This window comes from Micropterus dolomieu, linkage group LG16, assembly GCF_021292245.1.
Source record: "Micropterus dolomieu isolate WLL.071019.BEF.003 ecotype Adirondacks linkage group LG16, ASM2129224v1, whole genome shotgun sequence".
NCBI lineage: Eukaryota > Metazoa > Chordata > Actinopteri > Centrarchiformes > Centrarchidae > Micropterus > Micropterus dolomieu.
This window is the reverse complement of record NC_060165.1, coordinates 8,293,073-8,307,004: the sequence shown is the minus strand read 5'-3', so window position 1 is coordinate 8,307,004 and position 13,932 is coordinate 8,293,073.

Below are 13,932 nucleotides of genomic sequence, written 5' to 3'. Positions count from 1 at the left end.
GGCTCTATAGGACAAAGCTGGATTCCTATGAACAGAGCAAGGACTTTAACATGAAGTAAATCAATCAAACTGGTTATAAATTCAACACTGGATTAATTGAAGCTTTAACAGCTAAATAATGCCAAACATAAAAATCTTAATGGTTAGTGTGGAGCCAGCCTTGAAGACAGTTTTGTTTTCACGCTGTTCAAATCATCAGCCACTTCCATCTCTTAAGAAACGCCAGTGCTTTTAAATGAAATGAAATTACAGCTAGATAAAGACAAACTAAGAAGAAACGCAGGCAGCCACATTTGATTAGCATGATCTGACATTCTACATTCTACATTGCATAACGATGATATTAAAACAGAGACAATTAAATCGCTTCTCTGTTTCGAGTAGTATCCGTTACTTTGTGAGTGGAAGCTCAATTGGGAGGAACAAGAAAACAAGTGTAACAATGATTACTCTCCATCTAAACCATATCACTGCTAGTTTCTAATTACATCAAACAATGTGGGGCCAGCTCACAGGAGAGACTTTAATAAAATCATACTGGGATGATTATATAAATGTTGATCACGCTATTCAAACACTCTGAGCTGGTGTGAAGACGATGCAGTATGTACCGTTAGCTTTGCAAGAGAGTGCTCAGGGTGAGAACTGCTTGGAATATACAGTATGTCATTTTTTAGTATTCTGGCTTTTTCTAAACCTCCCTGACTCTCTCTTTCCCTTTTTTCACTGTCTCATTGATTTGTAAAATTTTTTATGGCATTTTGAAAATAACAGCTCATGAGGGAGGCGCTACTTATTTCATGACGCAGTTGTACTTTGTCCTGGTATAATGCAGAATATCTGATTAATCACTGATTGCATTTTGAGGAAAACTGGTAAATTGATGGGTCCCCCCACTGGTAACAAAGTTGCAAAATTACACTGATTGGGGTAAGAATGTTCTTTAATGACAAAAATGTGGAGGAATCAGAAAACATATTTGAGGAGTAAATAACCCTCTCATACTCAAGACTCAAGTCAAACTGGAAACACAATTAGCTTTTACAGTCAAAAAGTAAGCAAGTATTTTTTTTAAATGTATTGTTAATCATGTTTTATCAATTAAATGAGGAAACAAATATCAGAAATGTTCCTTTTGCTGTCTGTTCAATGTAATTAAACTTCAATTTAATTAATATAGTGTTATGCCCAGTATATAATCTCTCACATGATCAACTCTGTAATCATACGACTGAGTTATCCACTGATGTAAACTTGCACGTGGGAATCCTTCCTACCTCTTCCATCCATCCCATATAGCGTGAATGGAGAATAACCCCATCAGGGAAACACAGAGACGAAGTAAACAAAATTGTGTTGCAGCTTACAAGCCATGCTATTTGTTAGCGGTGGTACTGAAGAAAAAGGACACCAGCAATTAAACGGACCAAACATGACAGGCGAATTAGCATGCAAGATAATGTTAGCGGTGCACTTTTCTCCAGTGGGTGTTTGGTAGATTGTGCAGGACAACACGTGTCATTTATGTTAGATAAGAAAGACACATTTGTAGGAAACCTAAATGGGTGGAAAAGTCCAAAAACCGGTCAACATCCGTGTATTTTTCAATGTCTTTTCCCCCAGACTTTAACTTGTGCAAGTATCAAAGGCTCCGAGGCAAGCAATTAATTTGATGCAGAGTTTCAAGAAGGGGCCATTTGTTTTCTGGAGCCAAAGGAGGACAACAGACAACACAGGAAAACAATGAGACTTTTTGGAAAATTTGTTTTTAAAATAGAATTAGAATTTGTTACTTTATCATTCACTGACGTTACATAAAAGTTGCAAGAGCAAAACATTACTAGGATGAAAAAGGGATAGAAAAACGTAGATTTACAGGTTTATGACTGCACAGTAAAAATCTCATTACTGCAGTTGCACATTAGGTTTAAATACAAAAAACAGACTTGAGCTTCAAAATCATCTGAGAGAATGAACAATATTTTAGTCTTATGACTTCTCTATGTCACTGTGGAACTGCTTGTGTGTCCATGTTAGTTGTGTAACATGCTGTTACTGCTTTTTCATGTACAATGTATGCCCACATGTACACTACCCACAAATGGCAGGTGTTGGCCTGTCAACCAAAAGATGATAACTGGTTAAATGTGAATATAGACAGCTTGACGCTGAAAGACCCCAAGCTGTTTACTCTGCAACAGCTAAACAGGGCAGGTGTTAGTCTATATATGTAATAAAAATAAATAATAATGCGTTAGTCTAATTTCCTACTTCTAGTCTTAGCCACTAGCAAGTGTAGCAGATACAGTGTACAAAATATGATCAGAAACATTGAACAGCAAAATAAAATTGATACCTGATGCAACTGAATGTGCACAGAGCACATATTGTGAAAGTCTAAAACAGAATTTATCGGGTGAAGGTGTGAACAGATTTTAGTGCTGATTCGTGATTACAGTAGCACTGATTTGTTCACTTCTGATCTGAAATGTTAATTTGGTAACTTTCTTCGTTAAGCCTTCTTAAGTTTCCTTCAGAGATACAGGTGTTTCTGGACTTTCCTCACCAGCATGAAGATGTGACATGACCATGTCAGGTTCTCTGTGATGCTGATTCCCGGGAACCTGAAACTGTTCACCTGCTCCACCTCAGCTCCACCGATGTAGACAGGAGTGTGTATCTTTATCTCCTTTTTCCTGAAATCAAAGATCAGCTCCTTGGTTTTGCTGATGTTGAGCAGTAGGTTGTTCTCTGGCCACCACTCTACAAGATTTTGAATTCCTCCCGATATGAAGTCTCGTTGTTGTTTGAAATCCGGCCGATGATGGTGGTGTCGTCTGCAAACTTTACATGTTCTCTTCATGTCAGGCGATGCAGTTGTGGGTCAACAGCATGAACAATAAGGGGATGAGCACACAGCCCTTCGGGGCTCAGGTGATGATAACCAGAGTGGAGGAGGTGTGGCGTCGAATCCGAACCATCTGGGGTCTGTTTGTGAAGAAGTCCAATATCCAGTTACAGAGTATGGTATTAAAGCCCAGAGTGCTATGGTTGCCAATCAGTTTCATGTGGGAGATTGTGTTGAATGCTGAGCTGAAATCCACAAACAGCATTCTGATGTAGGTGCTGCTTTTCCCAAGGTGTGTGAAGACAGAGCAGAAAAAAAGTTTCTCAAAGCACTTGTGGGAGTTTGAATGGGGATGAGTGCCACAGTACAGTAGTCGTTCAGACTAGACACTGCAGACTTTTTAGGTACAAGAATGATGGTGGCTGTCTTGAAGCAGGTGGGAACCCTCTACTTTGACAGTGAGATGGTAAAATTGTGAATAATAACATCAACTAACTGATTGGCAAGGTTTTAGTACACGGCCAGGAATGTTATCAGGCCCAGCAGCTTTACTCATATTCACTCTCAGCAGGACTCTTCTCCCATCTGCTGTGGATACTGACAGTGGCTGGTCCTCTGGAGGTGGCATTGACTTTACAGCTGACTCTTTATTAAGGGGGATCAAAGCAAGCATGAAAGTTGTTTAGCTCACCTGGTAACGTGGCCTCACACATGATGGGGTCGCTCCTGCTTTTCTTTTGTAGGTGTTGTTGGTGTTGAGATCTCTCTCCAGTCTCTGCTGATGTCTCATCTTTGCCTCCTTGATGCCAGCTTTCAGTCTCATTCTGTTGGTGCCAAATGTGTCCTCATTACCTGACCCAAATGCAGCTTTTTTTTGGGTAGAGCCCCCACCTCTCTGTCTTTGTGATCACCACATCATCAACAAATTTGCTGATGTATGATGTTACTGATGATGTGTTTTCATCTTGAGTGACGTGACTGAAGTCTCCTCTCCTGTTAAAATGCAAATGATGTGTATGTTGGATGACGGAGACTTTTAGGAAATATGTGACACGATTGCACCAAAGGACTGGGCATTAGCATTAGCAACTCATCCGATACCCCAGATTGTGTGTACTGTTTGTTTGTTCTGTAGAACAAATCTGTCTATTACTGACATCTCCTTCAATTTCTCTCAGTTTATCTGAGTTGCTGGCTTGAGAAGCAATACACCGCCTCTGACTGTCAGTGACATTACTTCAAAGGCAGAGCACATGCCATTCCTCATAATTATTATCACCCCTACAGTGGGTGGATACAACAGAGACCTTTTCATTTTCCACTCTGCCTCCCGTTCTGGGAGCACGGGGGTCCTGTGAGCTAGAGCTCAGAATAAATGTCTTTCTTTTTATAAGAATTCATGATCATCGCAGGGTTTCTTTACAGTGTTATTTCTCTGGTGAGCATAGTCATTTAAGAAAAGAAAGCTCTTTAAATTCAGTGTCATTTGATTGTTCCACTACAAAAAATTATCCTGTACAAACACGCTAAATATTGTGTAATGTAGAGTAATTTGCTCCTAACAAATATAATAATAATAATAACAATAAAAACAATAAGCTGAAACACAATAAAATGCTGCATAGAGCTGAGGGGAACTGCAAAGTTCAGTGATTGTAGGTTTGTCACAATGATTAGATACACACATGTTTTCCTTTGTTAATTAGAATACAATTATTGAGAAGTGCAGATTTAAGTCTTACTGTCTCTAATAATAATAATAATAATAATCATAATAATACATTTTATTTGTGGGCGCCTTTCATAGCACTGACACCTTACAGATTAAAACAGTTAAAATACATTTCAAGGAGGCAAATACAATAAAGAAAATAAAATCAAGACACAGAATAAGAATCCAGTTTACTGCCTAAAGTTCAACAACAGTTCATATCCAAAACATATCCTCAGATATATCTTGTGCGGTGAAACATATCTTTAAGTTAAAAAATATAAAACATTAGCTTTTTTTGGCCATGCAATCCACTTTTCAGATTTGTTTCTTTGAGCCAATCCCACCTGACATTAGGCGATGTTTTCAAAATATGACTTTCCAAAAAAAAGTGGTCTCAACTTACCCTCAGTGGAGGCAAGCTGAGCCTAGGGATATACGTATATATCCCTTATATTCCTTAGCTTCTGACCTTTCAAAGGAGACGAGAATTATGCATCTAGGCCAAATGGTTGAGGAGTTAGTTCTGATTCATTTTAGATATGTTATTTTAAGCGCTTTTCCTGGAAAAAGTTTCAGCAGTTTCAAACAAGTCATTCTGTTGATCTTCATGTTCCTTGGCAGGTGACGTCAGTGGCGGTGACTAACTAAAATCTCTCAATAAGTACTTGTTACATTTTTATATATATACCAATTATAACTTTGAGTAGACTGCACATTCTCTCAAATTTATTTACTTAAATATTATTTACTTCCCTGCCCCCTCTGGGAGTGAACATATACCCAGCAAAGAACGAGTGTATGTGAGTGTGTGGAGTCAGCAGAGCAGCAGTGAGGTCATCGCTGTCAGATGATTCTCCGACTCCTCTGACACTCTCGACCCTGTCGCTGTACATCAGTCAGCTTCCTACACACACACCCATCCACATGTCAACACACAAACATGTATTCGCATTCACATGTATGGGGAGAAACCCACGCTCTCAGGCCTCTTCACGTTTGGCTGGAGAGACGAGAAACACAAGGCAATAGAAATTCCCTAGATTCCCCAGTGACCTATTACCTCCTCTTTTCCTCTCTCTCACACACACTGAAACACACACACACACACACACACACACTGAAACACACACACAAAACTTACAAGGCAATGAGGCTCCTAGCACCCCATGCATCTGCCTCCTGTCTCACTGCATAATGCATTGCCAGCCGAGGTGGAAACACACTGTTGCACATGCACACTTACACACAGTTAGAGCCACACGGAAAGGCTCAGCTGTGATGCATAATATATCAACTCAGGTTAGGGAGAACAAGTGGCCTCATATGTACTGCTAATTGAGACAAAGGCAGGGTTTCTGTGTGTGTGCAAGTGTGTGTGTGGAAATTACTGATTAAACACCATGCAAGCGCAATAAAAAACATTAGCCAACTGAGTGGCCAAGTTGCCGTTTTGTCTCACTTAGCCCTGTTGGTGTTTGCGGACTGTAATGAAGAAGCACGGCCGGTGTTGTAGCTCTTTTCTCTGTGTGTTTAATTTGATTCCTTTCAAATAAGCAACAATGAAAGAGAGCTAAAGCATTTTTTTTTTTACATTACAGAACTCACTCTCTCAGAGAGAGCTCTTGCGTTACCTAATTTCTGTTTCGCCCCCATTATCTTGAGATCACAATTTAATTATCTCATAATCTTCAGATATCAAACTTTGTTTTCTCATGATCACTACTTCTACTAATTATCGCATTCTGTGATTATGACTCAAAAGCAAACCACTGATTTATTTTGACATGCAAATTGTTTTCTTGAGATCGTGACTTAATTAGGCTGCTTGTTAGGCCTGGATCACACCTTCAACAAAGCAGACACGGAGCGGGGAAGCAAAGAAGCAGATGGAGAAGCAGAAGGCACTGCATTATGTGTCACAGTAGCAACAGTAGTGGGATATTTTGGAATGAAATGTATTTTGCAAGTTGTCTGTGTGAACTACATGAATCAATCAAGGGGTAGGACAAACTAAACTAAACCAAACTCAGACTACAACATATTTTTGTCTGTTAGGATAACAGTTACAGAGTCATAAATTCTTGCATGCTACATCATCAACAACCAGCATGCTAACGTGCTTAAATTGGCTTGAGCATGTTGATGTTTAGCAGGTATAATATTTACCATGTTCATCATCTTAATTTAGCACCTTGCTAACTATGCTAGCATTTTGTAGAGAAACACAGGCAGAGGATACAATACTGCAATAACCAATACTGAACACTGATCCAATCCCACAGATATGATCACAGATATGATACATATCCACAACGTCATAACGTCAGACGGACACTATAGTTTGTTTTTATATTATTGACAATAGGATTTAGTATCTGTAGCATTGATACTTCGTCAACCTGCAGTGCTTTTATGAGTACTAAGGGGTTCAAATATGACTGAACAAAGTGTGCTGTAGTAATTTTTCAACTTCCGGCCCGAGCTTTGTGTGTACCTACAATAAAGAAGGTTAGGCAAATGTATTTGTTGAGCTGCTTTCAAACACGGCGGCAATTCATAGTGCTTTACAGAAGGCACAGAAATGCATTAATGACATTTAAATGGCCAGTCCACCAATTTTACACATGATGACACGTTTACTTGCTATAGGGAGTGCTACTCATATGTTATTGTTGTTGTATAATATTTGCTGTGGCTTTGGAGGGAGCTTTCTAAAGTCCAAAAAGGTAACCCTGATGTGTCAATTCAAAAAGTCACACAATGAAGAGGAAAATCAAATAAAGTTGAGCAAAGTGCCACATTGCAAACAGCTCTGCTTTTAATACGAATAAAAATATCATTTTGGATATTACATATGCTGTAAGAAAAATCTTTTTATAACACAAATCATCTTTGAAGAGGTGGTATTATGCTTTTTGGCTTTTTCCCTCTCCTTTATTGCATTATATACTTTTTTGTGCATGTAATAGGTTTTTGCCCAAAATCTCTCCCTTCCTTACAGCGCGGGCTCTCGTTTGCTGTTGTAGGCTGTGAAAGGGATATGTGAACTCCTATTGGGTCGAATTAGCTGTCACTTGTAAGGGCAGAGTTCAGCGGCTAATTTGAATACAAGATATCATAGTTGTACATCCAAATCGGAGTTATTACAGTTATTATGACATATTAGCCACGTTTGCCGGCAAATATGAAATGATGCAGCAGCAGTCCCTAGGGATTTATTGATGGAATAATGTGTTTTGGACTAAATGTTTTTACTAGATTGGATCATCTGGACCATTGACAACGTAACAAGACAATTTTTGTTGGAAAATAATCAATCGGTGGATTAAGTTACTATGAGGCTTCAAAGGTGAGTCGCGTCAATTTTGAAGTACTGGGTGGTCTGACAGAGGCGCTGATTGTACCCGCTGTTGTGATTGATTCTTGAAATGGTTGCATTGGTCGAATCAAATTCAAATTCAAATTCAAATTAGCTTTATTGGCATGAATGTAATAACAACATTGCCAAAGCATCATATATACACAACAAGAACAATCAGCCCCATACATTTCATTAAACAATTAAAGCATAAAGTAATCAAAGTGTATGTGTGTTTGTGTTTAAAAAAAAAAAAACGAGAAAAAAAAAGAAATATTAAAAATTAAAATAAAATAAATAAATAAAACAGTAAGCGTGTGTGTGTGTGTTTAAAAAAATATATTAAAAATAAAATAAATAAATAAAATCCTAAGAGTGTGTGTGTGTTAAAAAATAAAAATATATTAAAAATAAAATAAATAAATAAAATGGTAAGTGTGTGTGTGCGTGTTAAAAAAATATATTAAAAAAATAAATAAATAAATGAAACAGTCACGTGTGTGTGTATATATTAATAGACAAAAAAAGAATTAATTAAAATTAATCAATTAATTTAAAGAATTAATTGATTAAAAAAAATTATAAAAAGAAAAAAGAAATCAGTATCAAATGTAAAAACAAAACAATTACTAAAATATCAAATGATCAAAATAATAATAATTTGAAAATCTGTACAATTATTTGTTAGTCTGAGGTTCCACTGGTTGTCCTCACTTCATGGCATGAGGAGACATATTTTGCAGCAATTATTTCGCATTTGGGCATTTCTCCCAGTAAATAGGGGAGTTTTTGTGTATCTGATATGAATTCGAATTCGGGGTATATTTGTTTGCAAAGTGTTTTTGTCTTTGTGTTTTATATTTAGGGCATGAGGTTAGAAAGTGCAGCTCTCTCTCTACCTGTTCTCTGTCCCACTGGGAGCAGAGTCTCTCCTCTTGTGGTAGCCAGCTCTGTCTGTGACGACCCTTTTCTATGGCCAGGCTGTGTTCACTCAATCCGTATGTTGTCAACATTTTTCTTAGTTTAGGACATTTTATTATACTCAGGTAATTTGTCAGTGTGAATTCTCTTTTTAGGGTCAGATAACATTGTCATTTACTTTGTGTTTTGGTCATTTCTTTCCAGTTTTCAATATATTTTTCTTTCTGCTTGCTGATAATTTGGTTTGCTAATTGCTGTCCTGAGGCTGTTGGGGACTTGTTACTGCAGAGAACCTCAGGACCAGCTGGCTGAGGGGACTCTTCTCTGGTTCAGCTCCTGGTATGTTAGGGCTTTGTGATGATATGTCTGGGGGTGAACTGATTTTAAGTGATTGTAAAATTTAAGTGATCTTTTCTGTATTTTTAGTAAATACAGAGCAGAGCTCTGCTCTGCACAGGTTATTTGGTGTCTTTCTCTGCACATGCAGGATGCTCTTACAGAACTCAGTATGGAAAGATTCTATGATTGTTTTGTCCCATTTGTCAAATTCATTATTAAGTTTTGGCCCCCAGATTTCGCTACCATATATATATATAATTATTGGTTCTAGTACAAATTGGAAAATTTTCAGCCAGATTTCAATTGGAATATATATTTTAATGTTTCTTTTTATTGCATAGAAAGCTCTCCTTGCTTTGTCCCTCAGATCTTTCACAGCCATGTTGAAGTTCCCTGTCTATGTAATGTTGAGGCCAAGGTAAGTGTAGTTTTTTGTGTGTTGTAATTTAGTGATGTCTAAATATAAATTGTGTGTAACCTGATTTCTGTATTGTTTCTGAAAGATCATTATATTAGTCTTTGCTGTGTTTACTGTCAGGGCCCAGGTCTGACAGAATCTCTGCAGGAGATTAAGGTGCTGCTGCAAACCTTCTTTAGTAGGTGAGAGCAACACTAAGTCATCTGCATACAGCAGACCTCTGATCTCTGTGTCGTTCAGGAGGAGGCCAGGTGCCGTGGAACTTTCTAATTGGTTTGCTAATTCATTGATATATAGGTTGAAGAGAATTGGACTGAGATTGCATCCCTGCCTCACTCCCCGGCCCTGGGAGAAGAACGCTGTTTGTTTGTTTCCAATCTTTATGGCACATTCACTTTTTGTATACATGTTCTTAATCAAATCATATGTTTTTCCTCCAATGCCACTTTAAAGTAGCCTATAGAAGAGGCTCTCGTGCCAGATGGAATCAAAGGCTTTTTGGAAGTCAACAAAACAAGCATATACCTTTCTTTTCTTAATGTTTAATTCTTGATCAATTAGAGTCTGGAGGGTAAATATATGGTCTGTTGAGCGACAATTTGGCAAAAAAACAATTTGGCATTAATGCAGAATATTGTGGTTATCAACAAAGTTTACAAGTCGTTTATTAAAGATGTTGCAGAATATTTTTCCCAGGTTACTGGATACACATATTCCTCTGTAGTTATTTGGGTCATATTTATCTCCGGATTTATGAATTAGGGTTATTAAACCTTTGTTCCAGATGTCTGGAAAAGTTCCAGTTGCTAGAATAGTATTGAATAATTTTAGTATAGCCAATCTGATTTTATGGTCTGAGTATTTGATCATTTCGTTGAGGATTCCATCAATACCACAAGCCTTTTTTCCTTTCAGGGACTGGATGACTTCTGTTAATTCTTGTTCTGTTACAGGGTAATCTAGAGGGTTTTGGTTGTTTTTTATCACCGCCTCCAGAGTTTTCCATTTCGTGAATATCTTGTACTGATCTTCATTTTTTGTAATATTACTGTATAATTCACTAAAGTGATTAATCCAAGTATTTCCATCTTGGATTGCCAATTCATCCTGCTGGGTTTTGTTTAGGTTGTTCCATTTCTCCCAGAACTGGTTGGACTCTAAGGATTCCTCAGTTTAAGAGAGCTGGTTGTTCTTTCACTGTGTCACTGATTTCTGTTCTGCAGACCTTGTTCTTTTCTTCCTACCATCATCGACAACATAATCCTTGAATGTCTGTGTTGTACTGCACGTAACAGTCTTTTTCTACGCCGCTGGTTCCGGAGATCCGGACCACTAACGTTATGTGAAGCACACATGGTTGCAGGATTATGCGCAAATGTTGGAATGAGCGAATGCTCAAAAAATCAAGGCATTTTCAAGTCATCTGTCTCAAGTCTAAATCCAGTCGCAAGTCATGAACACCAAGTCAAAATCAAGTCAAGTCTTTTGTCTGTCTTAGTCAAGCAAGTCTCAAGTCTTCAGATTTGCGACTCGAGTCCCGTACATCTGTGTGATGAGACAGAGCTCGGTTAAAACTTTATGGATGAAAGATACATTTGTTACAGATTAATAACTTACCACTCTGAAACTCTTGCTCCAGTCTATGTTGCCCAGCTGGTCGGCAACATGTACTGCTGAACCGAAGCTGTGTCTACCGGCTTCTCACTGACCTGACCTGCCCTTCTCTGCTTCTGATAGGCTAGTAGTCCTTAACTAGGAACTGCGCATGTGCAGCTCCCAACAAAGATCATTTAGAGACAAGATGTATCACTCTATAGCAAAAACGAAGCCTTCAACACAGGGTGAAAAGAGGAGCTGCAGCAATGTGCTGTATGACAAAAAAAATATGTTTTTTTGAAAAGGAAACCATGTAAACCTGTTCTTGTACAACCCTTAAATAGGATTTTGAACCAGAAAATTAGCATAATACCACCTCTTTAAAAGTTACATAAAGGAATACATGAACACACCATATCTTAGCACATTTTAAAAAAAAGCAACAATTACATCACATGAAGAAAATGTTCTATTTATAAAAGAATAGTGGGAGTTTAGTGGGCGGAGTGACCAAAACATGTGTTTAGTTTTATTAACGGCACACAGTAATTACGCAACCTGCCAACATTCATATCGCTGTTTCTAGCATGCTGTCTGCAAAAGTTTGATGGCGTTGTGGGGGATGCGTATGAGAGAATTCTGTGATTTTTGAACAGTGCCCTGATGCCACCTTCATGCAATGAAAATGCAACTCTGCCCTTAGTATTGCACCAACCACCTGAGTTTCTTTCTTTCTTTCTGGAGAATATTCAAATGAGATCCAACTTTAGTTCTGTCTCTGTTGCAGGTTGCTACGCTACAGACTGTGTCAGGAAGTGACAAGCGAACATAATTACAACCCTGGTTGACAGACACCAACCACAGTGTTCATTAGACTTACTCAAGCATTAAGACATCAAGTCTTTTGAAGGGACAAAAACCTCACATGACCTTTTATATCAACTAATTACCACATAATAATTTGGTGAATCACTATTTAAACAATTAAGGAGCAAAGGAATTAGTTTTTGTTTCTTTTTAGTGCTGAATATTGTGCCTGGTTGTTAATTTCTTGTATTTAGAACATTTTATGAGCATGAAAACACATTCAAATTGAATAATATAACAACTAAAAGGATGAATACATAAGAATAAAATGAGTTAATAATGAAATTGGTCTTCGATGCTGCTCATTTAGCTTGCTCTGAACTCTGGGCCTTGATGTTTTGCTATATTGCTATTAATGAGCAGCATTACTTCTCTGTGGTGTGTGCGTGGGTGGGTGTGTTTTTGTGCATGTGGTGCTATGATGCACTCTCTCGCTGCTGGCATTGCATTAGATGTTGATTGACAGGGATATAAGCAGGTTTCCTTCACTTTGCCTCTCAATCAATCCATCCATCTGCTCCCTTGACCTCGAGGGACGCTTGATCTTACTCTCTCCCTGTTATTTTAAATCTTACAAATTACACATTTATCTGATGATTGTGGCAGAAAGCCTAGAGGTTCCTAAATCGAACCAATGCGAGGATGATGCATTGTTTCAATTTTCCAATTGGTCTGGATTGCATTCACAAAGGCAAAAACTCAATTCAGAAATTGGTGGAAATGTGGTGGAAATGGCATCAATTATTGGTCGTACAGTTGGGAGATAAAAAGACAACAAACCCCTCCTAATACATACAACAGTACTTTGATGTACTGTTAACCCCATTTTTTCACACTGCTCAACAGATCGCTGGAATCCATTCTTCTTCATTTTATCCCTGAATATTTTGTATACCTATTCACCAAAACAGGAAAAGAAAGTGTTTTTTTTAACCAATGAATAGACACATACAGTGGTACTCCTCCTGCTATGATTGAATATTACATTTTAAAACCTTTATCTGGTTCAGTCATATTGAATATGCTGGTACTGTCTGCTTTGTCACAGAGGTCAAGGACCTCCTTCATATTTGGTTGAACAGTTTTCCATGTGCAAAGCGAATACATTGTTTTTTCTCCAGAAGACACTAAAGTGATCTCAAGCCTTTGACAACGATGGAATTAATGAATATTGTGTTTCCTGGTCTTTCTGAAATATTTTTAACATTGATAGCTACATAGATTTACATCAAGACAGAAAGAAAGCACACAGTATTGCCACCTAGGGCTCTACACGGCCCTCTCTGCCTGACATGAGAAGCCTCACATAATTGATCCCTGTAAATAAATAAAAAACAGTGATTTCATTTTTGCAGATATGGTCCCTCATTTCATATGGAGGTGTACAAATGTCATTATACTTCAATTTCACTTCACTTCACGCTGCCAATCCACAATTTCAGGCTTGATTTTTAGCAGGCCAAATGTGACACCAACTGAGTGAATTTGTTTTGCAAATATATGCAAATGTTCATCTGTAATAAGGCAAATTCATCAGCCAATTTTGTCTGCTCTACAAATGTATGAGTGCATTTATGAAGGGAGAAATGGATGGGCCAACACCTGACATGAATCTAATACACAGAAGAGGGCTGATGGTGATTGATTGGGCCCTCTGTGGACAGCAGGACACTGTGTGCATACTTCCATGTCACTGTCAGCCATCTTTATTATCAACAAAATGTTGATGTATTTACTCTGGGTTTCTTACTTTTTTTTCTATGCAAGACAAAAGCCATCCATTCTGAAATGTCAGTGTCTTGTTAAAGTCTGCACTATGACAATCTGGAAAATTCCACTCCACTTTTTTTCATTGTTTTTGGCCAACACAA